This window comes from Canis lupus, chromosome 5 (genome assembly GCF_011100685.1).
Source record: "Canis lupus familiaris isolate Mischka breed German Shepherd chromosome 5, alternate assembly UU_Cfam_GSD_1.0, whole genome shotgun sequence".
Classification (NCBI taxonomy): domain Eukaryota; kingdom Metazoa; phylum Chordata; class Mammalia; order Carnivora; family Canidae; genus Canis; species Canis lupus.
Window position 1 is genome coordinate 3,993,845 of NC_049226.1, and position 13,670 is coordinate 4,007,514.

At 41.0% G+C, this 13,670-nt stretch overlaps 1 long non-coding RNA gene across 2 annotated transcripts in view; it reads right to left on the bottom strand.

Annotated features, from left to right (window-relative positions):
* Positions 1-13,670, bottom strand: part of LOC111095780 — a 112,509-nt gene that overhangs the window by 32,060 nt on the left and 66,779 nt on the right. For both annotated transcript variants that reach the window (XR_005359045.1, XR_005359046.1), the window contains exons 5-6: positions 1,760-3,219; positions 722-835 (exon numbers count right to left, since the gene is read on the bottom strand). This is a non-coding gene — a long non-coding RNA (uncharacterized LOC111095780). The remainder of the gene's footprint in view (positions 1-721; positions 836-1,759; positions 3,220-13,670) is intronic.

Here is a 13,670-nt window from a genome sequence, read left to right on the forward strand (position 1 = left end):
AAATAAAAATACTTCTTCAGAGAGGCATTAAGACTAACTTGCTGCATGGAGGAAGGAGGAAAGAGTGGAGGTGGCCGAGCACCCAGAAGGGGAGGCCCAACGCCCAGGGAAAGGAAGGTGACCAGGTTCCCCAGGGTCACCAGGTTGACGGCCCCAACCTTGGAGCAGCTAATCCAGCCTGAATCTGAGTTACTAAACTGCCGAGGAGGGTCCTTCTCCATTTCGGTATCACTTCCTGATTCATGACCATAAAATACTACCTTTCATGCGGGACACGAAACAGTTTTATCCTTTGTGACACTCCGTTTCCTCGCTCTTACTGGTGAGCTGGTCCCTCTGCTTGGGAGGGCCGGGGGGGCCCCCGATTGTCATGTCAGCTGAGATCTGTGACGCATCGACTCCCACTGGACTGATTTCAAGCTGCCTCGGGTTTGACAACCAGATTTCCCCGCCTTCCTTCTCCTCTCCGTAAGAGAATTTAGCACCACCGCGAAGTCCATTCAGCCCCCCTGACTGTGGGTTCTTAAATCAGCTCCCCAAATCCTCCTACCAGCAGCACATCCCACCATCTCTGTACACTGGGGCCTCGTAGCGCAGGGGCGAGGAGTAAGAAATCGGGGCAAAGGAAACAAGCAAGAGAACCTAGGAGCTGAGATCTCTAAGTTTTATTCCAAACCATCATATCAATAAGTGGTTTGAACTGAAGAAAAGCCAAGTTCACCTGGTCTTGGTGGCTTATTTTCTCCATTCATCAGGCAGTGACAACAGCGACCTCAGTCACGGGGAGGCAGGAGCTTCATTAGCTTGTGGCTTTTAAAGACTCAGACACAAAAGGCTGTGTAATAGGAGTGCAAAGTCTCATTATTAGGTAATAATTCGCATCTGGCTGATTCAAATTGCAGATCTCTTTGTATCTAACCTTCTTCCAATTACGTTGCTTCATTTTTTTTCTGAATATTTTTTAAAGTCACTTTGAAGTGTCATAATTACTGTTTCAATAAAACCTCACATAGGATGATGGAGTCTACACTGGATGAAGAAAGCAGGAGAAACCGTGCTCTCCCCACCCCTCTGCCCCACCCCCCCAAAATTAAAATCTCATCCTTGTTTTACAAGCAGTGAAATCAGTGCCTTATTTGGAGGGTGTTCACTCAAGGGGAGAAACTTTTTTATGTGGAAGTGATCACTGTACACTTGCCAGATAGTTAATTACATTAGGTTGTTCTGCCCACGATTGCAAATCAACTTCATGCAGCAGGGACTTGTGGTCAAGATAATAGCAAAAGATAATGCAGTAAAACAACTGTGAAAAGAAAATGGTGCAAAGCATAAATGTTGAAAATTGCTGTTTGTTTTTATATATATGTATTTAGGAGGGTGGCAACATGCTCTTTGCTGTTATCACAAGCATTAAAGTTTAATAGACCATCCGTGAGTTATTTACTGCTCAGAAACACCTGCTCCGCGAGATAAAGTAGCAGCTATCTTTCTAGTTTTAAAATTGACATTCAGCCAGTTATATTTCTGGTCTCTCTCATCACTTAGATGGCTGTTGACTTTTCGTAAATGTCAAAGGAGATTTTCAACTTAATTTTATTCCTCATGCTGGTTCCTTCCTTGGGCTCTCCAGAGGCCCCGCTTGTCTGCGGCCTCCAAGTCAGCTCCAAGAAAGGGTTGCTGAAAGGAAATCTCTCATTGGAGAAAAGCGAATGCATTTACAACTGTCTTTTGCACACATTGTAAAGAAAAAGGGACTCACCGAACCCCATCCATGATTACTCCTGCTGAGTCTTCCTACTGTGTTCACGAGGATGAAGGCTGCAGTAAGCAAGCAAGGTATCCACACGCGTGTCTGGAGGATCACAGGTTAGGCTCGGTGTCCCTGTGCAGATAGATGGCCTCCCTTTTCTCAGGGCCTGTCTCGTTTCTGGAGACATCTCTTTTCTCTGCGTGTTTTCTCCATTCTCTGTCAGCTGGCCCATGTGTTCCTTACTCCACAGTCCAAACTCCAGAAGATCAAGTCCGATTAGCTTAGCACTCTTCACGCCTAGACCAAGTTCTTTACCTCAAACCACTTCACAGAAACACCACCAGACTGTGGCCAGACCACTCGTGGGAGGGACCACATCCAATCAATCAGTGCTCACTTCTGTGCAAAAACTACTCAGCTAAACTGCCCGAGGCCGTGGCCCCAGGTTGACCGTGTCACCCCAAAGGAGACGTCAGGTGTTTCGTCCACACTGACTGACCGGGGCTGTCTACAACGTGCTGGGTTCTAAGGCAGCAGGTGCTGACACAGTGAGGAGTTCCCGGAAGTATCAAGCTCAAGAAGAAATTGAGCCAGGAACCTGGAGCAGTAGAATGTGGCTGCTGGACTTAGTTCAAATCCTGGCTCTACTGTCCATCTCCACATGACCTTGGGCGAGGGATGTAACCTCTTTGTGCCTAACACCCTCGTACGTAAAATGGGGTTTCTAACATTACCTACCTCATAATGTAGTCATGAGGATGAAATGAGGTGACACGTACAAAATGCTGAGCCCGGCGTCTCCCCGTGATAAGTGCTTAGTATCCGATTGGTTGTGCTCAGCTGTTCATTTGATATTTTTGTCTGTGGGTATGTGTCTGTGTTTATCTCAGGTACACAGAATTGGAATTAATGATAATCCTTGGTCTATGACACACTCCCCTCATTTGCCTATGCAGGGCTGTCCTTTATTTTATGCACTCATTTGTAATATGATCAACGTCCAATAACCCATCAGCCTGTAAGCCTCTTCCAACTCAGCTCCCTCTCGCTCCCCTAGAGATAACCACCATCCTGAATGATGTGTGAATCATTGCCCAGCACTGTTTGTATTATTCTTATGAAAACACATATACTTGGGACGCGTGGGTGGCTCAGCGGTTGGGCATCAGCCTTTGGCTCAGGGCATGATCCTGGGGACCCGGGATCGAGTCCTGCATCGGGCTCCCTGCATGGAGCCTGCTTCTCCCTCTGCCTGTGCCTCTGCCTCTCTCTGTGTGTCTCTCATGAATGAATACATAAAATATTTTAAAAAAAGACATATACTTAACATATTTAGTTTCAGTTGTTAAGCTCTATAAAAAAACGGGGTCTCATGAGACTTGCTTTTTGTCCCTTAAAGTTGCGGTAGAGAGAACGGTTTGTGTCCTCATGTAGATCTTTTCTCTTCATTTGTACTCCTGTGTAATATCCTGTTGTGAAACAAATTATTTAAAGACTCAGTAAATATTAGCTGTTATTTTCAGCTGTTAGCCGGTGCTAGCCACCTTTCCTTACCCTTCTCCCGGTTCCTGACCATCCTCTGCTAACTCCTAACTTCAACCTTGGGCATCATGGTGCTCCGTCTAGATCTGCGCTTCTGACCAGGAGTAGACCAAGGTGGACATGGACTGCGCTCACCGGTCTCCTTCCTCCCTTCCTCAGGACTCCGCATCCCTAAATCATACCCTGCTGTTTGGTCTGCTCCATCCTCTAAGGAGAGAAGAGGCCTAGACAAGTACCTGGTAGGAACAGTTGAATTGATTGTTGCCTTTTAATTTTTTCAGTGGGAGCAGGAAGAGCTTTTATTGACAAGGCTGTTATGCAAATGCGAATCTATCACAGGGCAGTATTGGCATCCTTATTATCTGGCACTTCTGCAATCCTGCCCTGCTTCAGCTCCCTCCCCCACCACCTTCCTTGATCCTGCCACTGACGGTTCTAGTGGAAAAGCTGCAGACTACAGTGCTGCATGGCGCCATAGATAGGTAGGAAACAGCTGGAAGATGCTTCCCATGTGTTGTCTGAATACAGAAATGGCAAATAAAGCAAGAGCTGTAGGTCCCAGCTGCATTTTCTTTCCAGTGACTGCTGTGGGCCCCGTAGAAAACTCATGAAGTGACCCTTATTAGTTTTGGCCAAGCTCCCTCCTAGGCAATTACTGTAGCAAAGCTCAGACACTGAATTCTGATTGATTCTGGAAGATTAAGCAAGAAAACGAAGGCACCATAATATTGTAGCCAGAAAGGTAACCTGGCTTTAAATTCATGCACTGATTCAGAAGAAAGAGGCAAGCTGCCAACATTTCATGCCAGGTTTTCTAAGTTACATCACATTTTCTTAACGCTGATTTGACCTCCCCTCCCCCAAATAGATACCCACACTTCTGGTTAAAGACTAGATGAAAGAGGTAGTTTCACATGCCTCCCTCCCATCAGATTGATCACATTTTTCTCCCATGTTCTCCCTCTGTGAGAGGCAGGACAGGAGGAGGGAGGACGGGGGAGTAGTGTAATTGAACATCTATTGAAGAATTTCTCTGTAAACTGTAACATAGCCCATCACTGGTGGGGGTGCCACATTTGGAAGTTTTCTTTCATTAATTCCACTAACGGTTTCAATATTTGTATGTTTGATTGTTTGTAAACTCTGGCAGAGAGACTCATAATCGGCATCCCCTGTGATGAGTATTGAGCTGGAATCTGAACAAAGGGCTATGTTTATCATGGTGAGAGAAGCCATTTTTCTTTTTTTCAAAGATTTATTTATTTATTTATTTGGTGGGAGGTGGGGAAGAGCCTTTGAGCAGAGGGAGGGACAGTGGGAGAGGGAGAGGGGGAGAGTCTCCAGCAGACTCCATGCTGAGTTCAGAGCCCCATGTGGGGCTTGATCCCACAACCCTGAGATCATGACCTTAGCCATAATCAAAAGGGAGATGCTTAAAAAAAAAAAAAAAAAGGTTGGGGGGAGATGCTTAACTGACTGAGCCACCCAGTCGCCCTGAGAAGTCATTCTTCTATGGTGAGGCGGTGAGAACCCAAACCACCTACCCCCACACAGCTCATATTCATATGACTTGAGTATTCTGCTGTCCTCACCATTCCAGGAAACCTTCACCCAGAAAGATAAATTTGCAAATAACTGAACGTTCTTGAACATCTATTTTAAATTGACAGCTTTTCAATAGGTAGCATCAAACTGATTGTTTATGATCCACATCATTTCCCATTCTGTTCTCAAAACCCTTACCTTCTTGGGTCCACCAATCATAAACTCTTACATCAGGATGTTTATCCAATTCTAATCAAGCTTCTGTTTTTAAAGTCTACCTTAAACGAGACTTTAAAACCCTGTAAGTATCCTGGCTTTGCCCTACACCCTGAAACTCTACAAGAATCCTCAACAGAGTGTCCTTCCTTACCACTGGAAGCAACAAACTCAGCTCTGTCTTTCCAACAGGCTATTTTGTGCTGACATTTGACAATGAAGAAGAACAAAAAGAGAGGTGACAACTGGGTGTTGTAAAATGATTGGGACTCAACCAGCTATTAAAAACAGAGAAGAATCTTCCAAGAGGGGAGAACAGCTGAGCAAAGACAGGCAGGCTTACAAGGGTATGAGTCCCAGGTCATTCTGGGGCTTAAACTGCATTGTGTCTGAGGGAACATATTAACCTTCTCCGGTACAAAATGACAGCATCTTAGAAGCTCCTCCTTCCCATGACTGAGGAGTTCTAGCCTGCAGGGGTATCCTGTCAGCGTCTTTAGGAATAAAGAGCAGCTCCAAGATGCCCAGAGGAGACCTGCCTCACCTCCAAGCTGTAGCTCCCTCACCTCCCAGGCTATCTCCATCATATTAATTGTCCAGTTTTCTTTAGTTTCCACTTCACTGCTGTCCAGGTCATCCCAGTTTCACATGGACTAACTCCAAATCTACTGCATGTACACACCATTGAGCCAGGCATTCTGTTTTCATGACCAGCCCCACCATCATCAGCATCACCATCACCTTCACCACCATCATCCCCACCACCATCATCCCCACCACCATCATCCCCCCCATCATCACCACCATCTTCACCACTATCATCATCACCACCATCATCATCACCACCATCATCCCCACCATCACCAGCATCACCACCATCATCCCCACCACCATCATCACCACCATCAGCAGCAGCATAACCATCATCACCATCATCACCACCACCACCATCATCACTGCACCATTTTCATCACCATCATCAGCATCAGAATCTAGATGAGGCAAGCAGATCAGTAGAATTCACTAGAGTCCCACACTTTTAGCCCTCCATAGCCAGTGATTTCTTATTTCTCAGTGTGCCCTCCTTCTCTGAGGTTTTCATAAAGCCACTAACTGCCTCTTCAGGGGAATGTCTTCTTCCCAGAAGCCTCAGAGGCCTGCATATGGGGAACAGAGATTTTATAGATTGGACCCCAGAGCCTGATAGCCCGGGCTCTGGTTAATATGGCTTTTAGACCAGAGTGGCCTGGCCTGTGCCTTCCCACAAAGGAAGCAGTTTCGGGGACTGGTCCAGGCTGTATCCTCTACACCTGAAAAGAAGCCATGATGTGAATACCCACACTTGCAAGCCACTTTTCCCTTATAACAGCTTCCCTTCAGTTTCCCGCAAACAATGTGCACCTTCCCTGGTAAGGAAGCTGAACTACACATATGGGAATATTTGAACTTCTTAAGCCCAGAGAAGGCCAGTGGGCGGGGGGGAGAACCAGGACTTTGTAGGCAGACAAATCTTCCAATCCGCATTCTAACCCTGTGTGACCTCAGATGGGTTCCTTAAACTTGCTTAAGTTTACCAAATGTTAAAAGGGAAAAAATAATCCTGATACAACAAGGCAGCAGGGTTGCTAAAGGAGGAAAAGCTCCTGGCACTTTGCAGGTGCTTTAGTAAATGTTAATTTTCTCCTCTTACCCTCAGCTTTTAGCCATAAGGCCTGATTTCCATTCACCCAGTAATAAGAGACATGACCTTTTAAAGCAAGAAATCCATGATTTAATACCCCCAGCAACTGTCTGTGATAGGACACCACAGACATTCTTTCCAGAACTTCTCCTTTCCCATTCACATGGATAACTGAAAGTGTAAAAAGTGTCTTCCAACATCTCTGGAGGTGGAGGTGGCTGAAAAAAGTGGGGAGTGGTGGCTAAGTAGTGCCTCCGAGCATACAAAGTGTAAAACCTCCAGCGGAAGCCAACCTGTCACTCTCCGTGTTGCCTATAAAGTTGTTATGGCCTGGAGCATGTAAGCCGGGTCCCCTTGGCAGGAATCCCAAAGGCTTTAGCATTCATGACTGCCCAGCATTTCCCAGGGTTCTTGCGTGAGCTACAAAGATGTCCCTTAGCTTGGTGTCGAATGAAAAATATATCATCCCGCTGTCTCTCTCTGCTGTCATGTCTTCAATGCTCAGCCAATTTAGTCTGGGAAGCACACTTCTCCAGGAAAAGCCATACTTACACCGGCCTTGCATGCTCCCACATTGCTCGGCAACCTGCACAAATTAGGTCTGATTTCAAAGCCGGGTGTTCAAAGAGAAGAGGAAGCTGGGTCTGGGAGAATAGATGGAGCCGATTGCCTTGAAAGCTTTCTCGTTCATTTTGGTTTCAGTCCCTGTCCCCAGATCTTTGGTGCCAACGAGGAGAGAGCTCTTTCCATCCTGAGAAAGTGAATACAGTATTTCCCAAAAAAAACCTTGAACCATTGCCCACACCTCAGATCTCAAGGCTTTCCTAAGGTCATAGTGCCCAAAGCTAGGTCTTAAAAGTAATGGCAAGAATACACACCTGCAATGATGGAGGGAGGCGGAGGGCACCCAGGAGGCTTCACGCAGACCCACAGCGCCCTCTGCTGCGGGCACTCCTGCCATCGCACCTGAGGTGGCTGAGTCGGCATTGGGATGTCTTTGCCCACTGCACTGTGTTGGCACGTCCAAGAGCTCCTCCTCTCCAGCCTTCTCCCCCACCCTTCCCGGGATCCAGCCAAAATTTTGTGCTTTGTAGTTTTTCTGATATCCCCCTCAAATGCCAAAATAGCCAAATGTTTGCAAATAATGCATTTGTAAACTGTTCATTTGAAAACGTGTGTGTGTGTGTGTGTGTGCATGTGTGTGTGTGTGTGGCTGACCCAGGTTTTGAATACACTGTACCCTGGAAATTTTTTGGATTGCCAGAAGATGTAAGGAGTGAAAAGGAACTTTTCAGAAAAACCCAGTAATAGATGATTAAATCTCTGGTTTATTCAGAATTGCTCCAGTTCTGTTTTTGCCTGGGATACTCCACCTTACTATTTTTACAAGCAATCTAATAAGGGGTGAGGGAAAGGTGGTGGCAGGTAGACAGGAAGAAACCTTCAAAGGTTGTGGTGGACTCATGATTAAAACTAAAAGCAATGTGCCCGTTGCAAAAGCTATTTCAGGGGAAGACAAAACTACCATCCACCACGATAGACAGCTACTTGCCTAAATGCTAGAAGTACTAGAAGTAGAGGGATCACTAGAAAATATTGCATTGTCCCCGTAAAAGATGACTGGATCTAGGGTCAGAAGACTTGAGATTTCTAGCAATCGTTTTACCCATCTTTGAGGCTTGTTATTGTACAATAAATATTGAAACACCCACTGTTTGCCAAACCCATAATAGATCCTAGGACACCACGGTGGAGACAGCCTGCCCTCTCCAAGTCTGCAGGCTCCTAAGGGCAGCAATTGAATCAAACACCATAGCTCCCCGGGATCAGTAGTATGAGAGGATACGTACAGGTGACCTCAAACAGCGGGGCAAAGAAGTGTAACCCAGAGAACCAAGAAAGCGGGTGTGAAAGCACTTTAAAAAAAAACACGTGAGAGAGCTGGGGGGATCTCCTCGATTTTTTTTGCTTTTCTTATTGGGGAAAAAATATACATAACATAAACTTTACCATTTAAAGTTCAAACTCAGTAGTATTAAGTACCTTCACGGTATTGTGGAACCATCACCACTATCCATTTCCAGAACGTTTTCATCATCTCCAATAGAAACTTTGTACCCGTTAAAGATAACTCGCGTTTCCCTGTCTCCCTGACCCCTGGAACCCCTGGTTCCACTTTCTCTATATATAAAGTTTGTCTACTCTAGGTACCTCAATATAAGTGGAATCATACAATATTTGTTCCCTTGTGTCTGGCTTATTTCACTTGGCATAATGTTTTTGGGGGTTTTCCTTGTTGTAACTTCTGTCAGAATGTCATTTCTTTTTAAGGTTACTCCATTACATGAATATCTATATCTATATATATATATATATATATATATATATATATATATTCATTGTGTGAATATATCACATTTTATTTTTTCATTCATATATTAATGGACAGTTCCTACCTTTTGGCCATTGTGAATAATGCAATGAATATTAGCGCACAAGGTATCTCTTTGAGCGCCTACTTTCGATTTTTTTGGGTAGATACCTAGAAGTGAAAATTCATGAAGTTTTCCCTGTGTTTTTAAGAGTTTTATAGTTTAGCTCTTATGTTTAGACATATTTGGTCTATTTTTAGCATTTTTTGTATACAATGTGTATTTTCTGTATATTCTAGAGTTTTGTTTTGTTTTTGTAGCTACCATGGGGTTTACATATAACATCCTACACTTAGAACTATCTACTTTGAACTGGTTGAACAACTTCAACCACAGTTGCAAACTCTACTCCTATAGAGTTATGTCCCCCTTTTTATGTTATTGATGTCATGAATTACATCTTTACACATTATGTACACAGTATTTTTATGCACTTATCTTTTAAATCCCGTAGATGATAAAAGGTAGAATTACAGACCAAAATTATAATAATATTGGCTTTTATATGTGCCCATCTATTTTTACCTTCACCCATTTCTTCTTCTTTTTCAGAATCATTTTAGCTATTATACTTCTTTTGTTTTTCCATACCAGTTCTAGAATACCAGTGTCTATATCTACAGAAATGCTTGCTGAAGTTTTTATAGGGATTGCATTAAACCTGTATATCAAATTGAGGAGAATTGACATCTTTACTATGTTGAGTCTTCCAATTTATGAACATGGCATATCTCTCCATTTGTTTAGGTCTTCTTTGATTTTTTTCAGTGTTGTGTAGTTCTTGCATATAATCCTGCACATGTTTTGTTATTACATAAGCATTTCATTTTTTGAGCAATTATAAATATTATAAATATTTCTGTATAATTAATTCCAGCGTTCATTGTTAATATACCAAAATCACAAATGATTTTGTCCATCTGGAAGTTCCTTTTTTCAATATTCCTTGATATTTGCTTTCCAAAAAAAAAAAATATATCATCTGTAGAGAGAAACAGTTTTATTTCTTCCTTTATGAGCCATATGCCCTTTATTTCCTTTTCTCATCTTATTTACCTGGCAAGAATGTCCAGCGCTATGTTGAATAAGAGAGCAGACATCTTTGGCTTGTTCCTGATCTTAGGGAGAAAGCATGTAGTCTTCACTATTATGTAAAAGCTGTGAGGCTTTTTTTTTTCTTTTTAGATGTTCTTTATAGAATTAAGAAAATTTCACAAGGGACGCCTGGGTGGCTCAGCAGTTGAGCGTCTGCCTTCAGCTCAGGTCGTGACCCTAGGGTTCCAGGATCCAGTCCCACATGGGGTCCCTGCAGGGAGCCTGCTTCTCCCTCTGCCTGTGTCTCTGCCTCTCTCTCTCTGTGTCTCTCATGAATAAATAAATAAAATCTTTAAAAAAAAAAATTTCCCTCTATTCCTATCTTTTTGAGAATTTTAATCATGAATGTATATTGAAGTTTTTCAAATGATTTTTTTCTGTATCAATTAATATTATATGATTTTTTTCCTTAAACTTGCTAAGATGGTGCATTTGATGATTGATTTCAAATATTGAACCAACAACATGCATTTCCAGAATAAATCCAACTTGATCATGCTGTATAATATTTTAAATATATTTCTAAATTCTGTTTGTGAATATTTACAAAGGAATTTGTATCTATGTTTATGACAGATATTGGTCTGTAGGATTTTCTGTTAACTGTATTTTCTGGTTTGATATCACAGTAATACTAGATTCATAACATAAATTTTTATTTTCTCCCCCTTTATTTTCTAAATGAGATTACATAGATTTGATATCAGTTTTTTCTCTAAATGTTTGGTAAAATTCTCCAGTGAAACATTCTGGGCCTAGATATTTGTTTGGGGGGAGTTTTTAAATTATGAACTGAATTTACCTAACAGTTATGAGGCTACTCATATAATTCATTTCATATTAGGTGAGTTGTGATAGTTTGCGGTTTTCTAGGAAATGGTTAACCAATAAAATCACATTTGTATATGTGGAGTTGTTTGTGCCATTCTCTTATTTCTCTTTTGGTATCAGCAGAGTCTATAATGATTACACTGTTTCATTCCTCATATTGAATATTTGTTTTCAATGCTAAAAATAGACCAAATATATCTAAACATAAGGCATATTTGTGCCCTCTTTTTTTTTCTTTGTCAGTTTTGCTAGGGATTTGGCAAATTTTTTATTAAGTTTTTTATTTTAATTCCAGTAGTTAACATGCAGTTTTATATTAGTTTCAGGTGTACAATATAGTGATTCAACAATTCTATACATTACCTGATACTCATCACAAGTACACCCCTTAATCCCCTATCACCTATTTCACTGTATCCCCACCTACCGCCCCTCTGTTAACCACCCAGGTCTTTTTTCATTGGTTTCCTACACTATTTTTTTCCATTTTTATTTCCCTACTTATCACTTCCTACTTTTGTTATTTCCTTCCTTCTACTTACTTTGGGTTTATTTTCTTCTTTTTCCAGGTTCTTCAGGTAGGAACTTACACTATTGATTTGATACTTTTATTCATTTCTAATGTAGGAATCTAGTGCTACAAATTTCCCTTTCAGCAACACTTTGGTTGTGTCCTGCTAATTTTAATGTGTTTTATTTTCACGTTCATTCAGTTCAATGTCTGTTTTGATTTCTCACGAGGCCCTCTTTTTGACCCATAGCTTAGTTAAGTGTGCTGTGGATTTCCAAGTGTTTGGAGATTTTCCTGTTATCTTTCTGGCTTTGATTTTTAGTTTTATTCCTTGTAGTCAGAGAATATACTCTGTATGATTTCAATATTTTAAAATTTGTTTAAGTTTGTTGTATGACCCAAGATAGTGTCTACTTTGGTGTGTGTCCCATGGACACTTGAAAAACAAAAGAACTTACCTACTACTGTTGCATGGAATGTTTTATAAATGTTGATTAGATCCTCTTTGTTGATGGAAGATTTGAGTTCTTCTGTATCTTTGTTCATACTCTGTGTAGTTGTTCTATCGATTGTTGGGAGAGGGGTGAAAGTTCCAACTATAACTGGATTGATCTATTTCTTGTTTTAATTATATCAGTTTTTGCTTCACATATTTTGCTGCTTTGTTGTCTGGTACATGAGCATTTGGTATTGACCTTTTTGTCATTATATAATGTCCCTCTTTGTCCCTGATAATTTTCTGTGCTGTAATGTCTACTGTACCTAATTAATATACCCACTTCTGTTTTCCTTTTACTAGTATTTGCATAATTTTACGTGTTCTCATCTTACTATTTTTAACCTGCACACAGAATGTGAGTTTTCTATAATGAATAGATCATTGTATCACTTTCTTTTTTTTAATCCACTCTGCCAATCTCTGTCTTTTAATTTGTGTATTTAGAACTTTTAATAATTTAATGTAATATTGATATGTTCATGCTAACATGTAATGTCTTAATTTTGTGGTATGTTTGCTCCGTATAAAATGCTGATTGGCAATTCTGAAACATATTGTGCCATTTCTTTCTGTGCTACATAGTTTCTGATGAGAAATCTCACTGTTTGAAGCAGTTTTCCACTATGGTTAAAGTATCATTTTTCCATGACCGTTTTCAGGATTTTCTCCTGTGACTTTAGTTTTCTAATTCTAATGTGTCTTGACATAGATTTTTTTTTGTTGTTATCTTGTTTGGGATTGACTCAGCTTCTTAAATTAGTAAGTTCATGTCTCTTGCCAAGTTTTCAGTCATCATTTCTTTGAGTACTTTTTAATTCCTGCCCTCTTTATTCTTTCTTTCTGGAAATTCAATGATATGAAGCTTAAATTATTTTGTTATATCCCAAAATGTCTCTGAGTGCTCTATTTATTTATTTCTGATCTATTTTTCACTGTTCAGATAGGGTGATTTTACTCTTCTATAATTAAGTTAACTGATTCTGTCTTTTATTCCTTCCATTATGCTGTCGAGTCCATCCAATGAGCTTTTTTATTTTGGTTATTATATTTTTCAGTTCTAAAATTCCATGTGGTCTTTTATATCTTCCATTTGTTTGCTATGCCTATTTTTTCTGAGGTTCTATATATTTTCATTTGTTTCACATATGTCCATAATTCTTCATGGAAGCATTTATAGCATAACTGCCTGAAAAATTTTGTCAGATAATTCTAATGTGTCTGTCATTTTTGTGTTGCCATATATTGATTGCTTTTTTTATACACTTTGAATTCTTCCTGCTTCTTGGTATGACAAATGATTTTTTTATTGAAATTTGGGCATATTTGTATTATGTTATAAAAATGGATCTTAGCTAAACTTTCCATTTTATCTGATTTTCCCTGAGACTGCTCCAGTAAGAGGAAGGATATATGACACCTTGTCACTGCCAGTTAGAGGTAGACGTCCAGGTTTCCCATTTGGCCTTCATTGATAGAGAGACTTCCCATTACTGTTGGGCAGGGTGGTAGTTTGCATCCTTATGTGATATCCATTGATATTTTAGTGGTAGTGGCCTCACTGCCAGTGA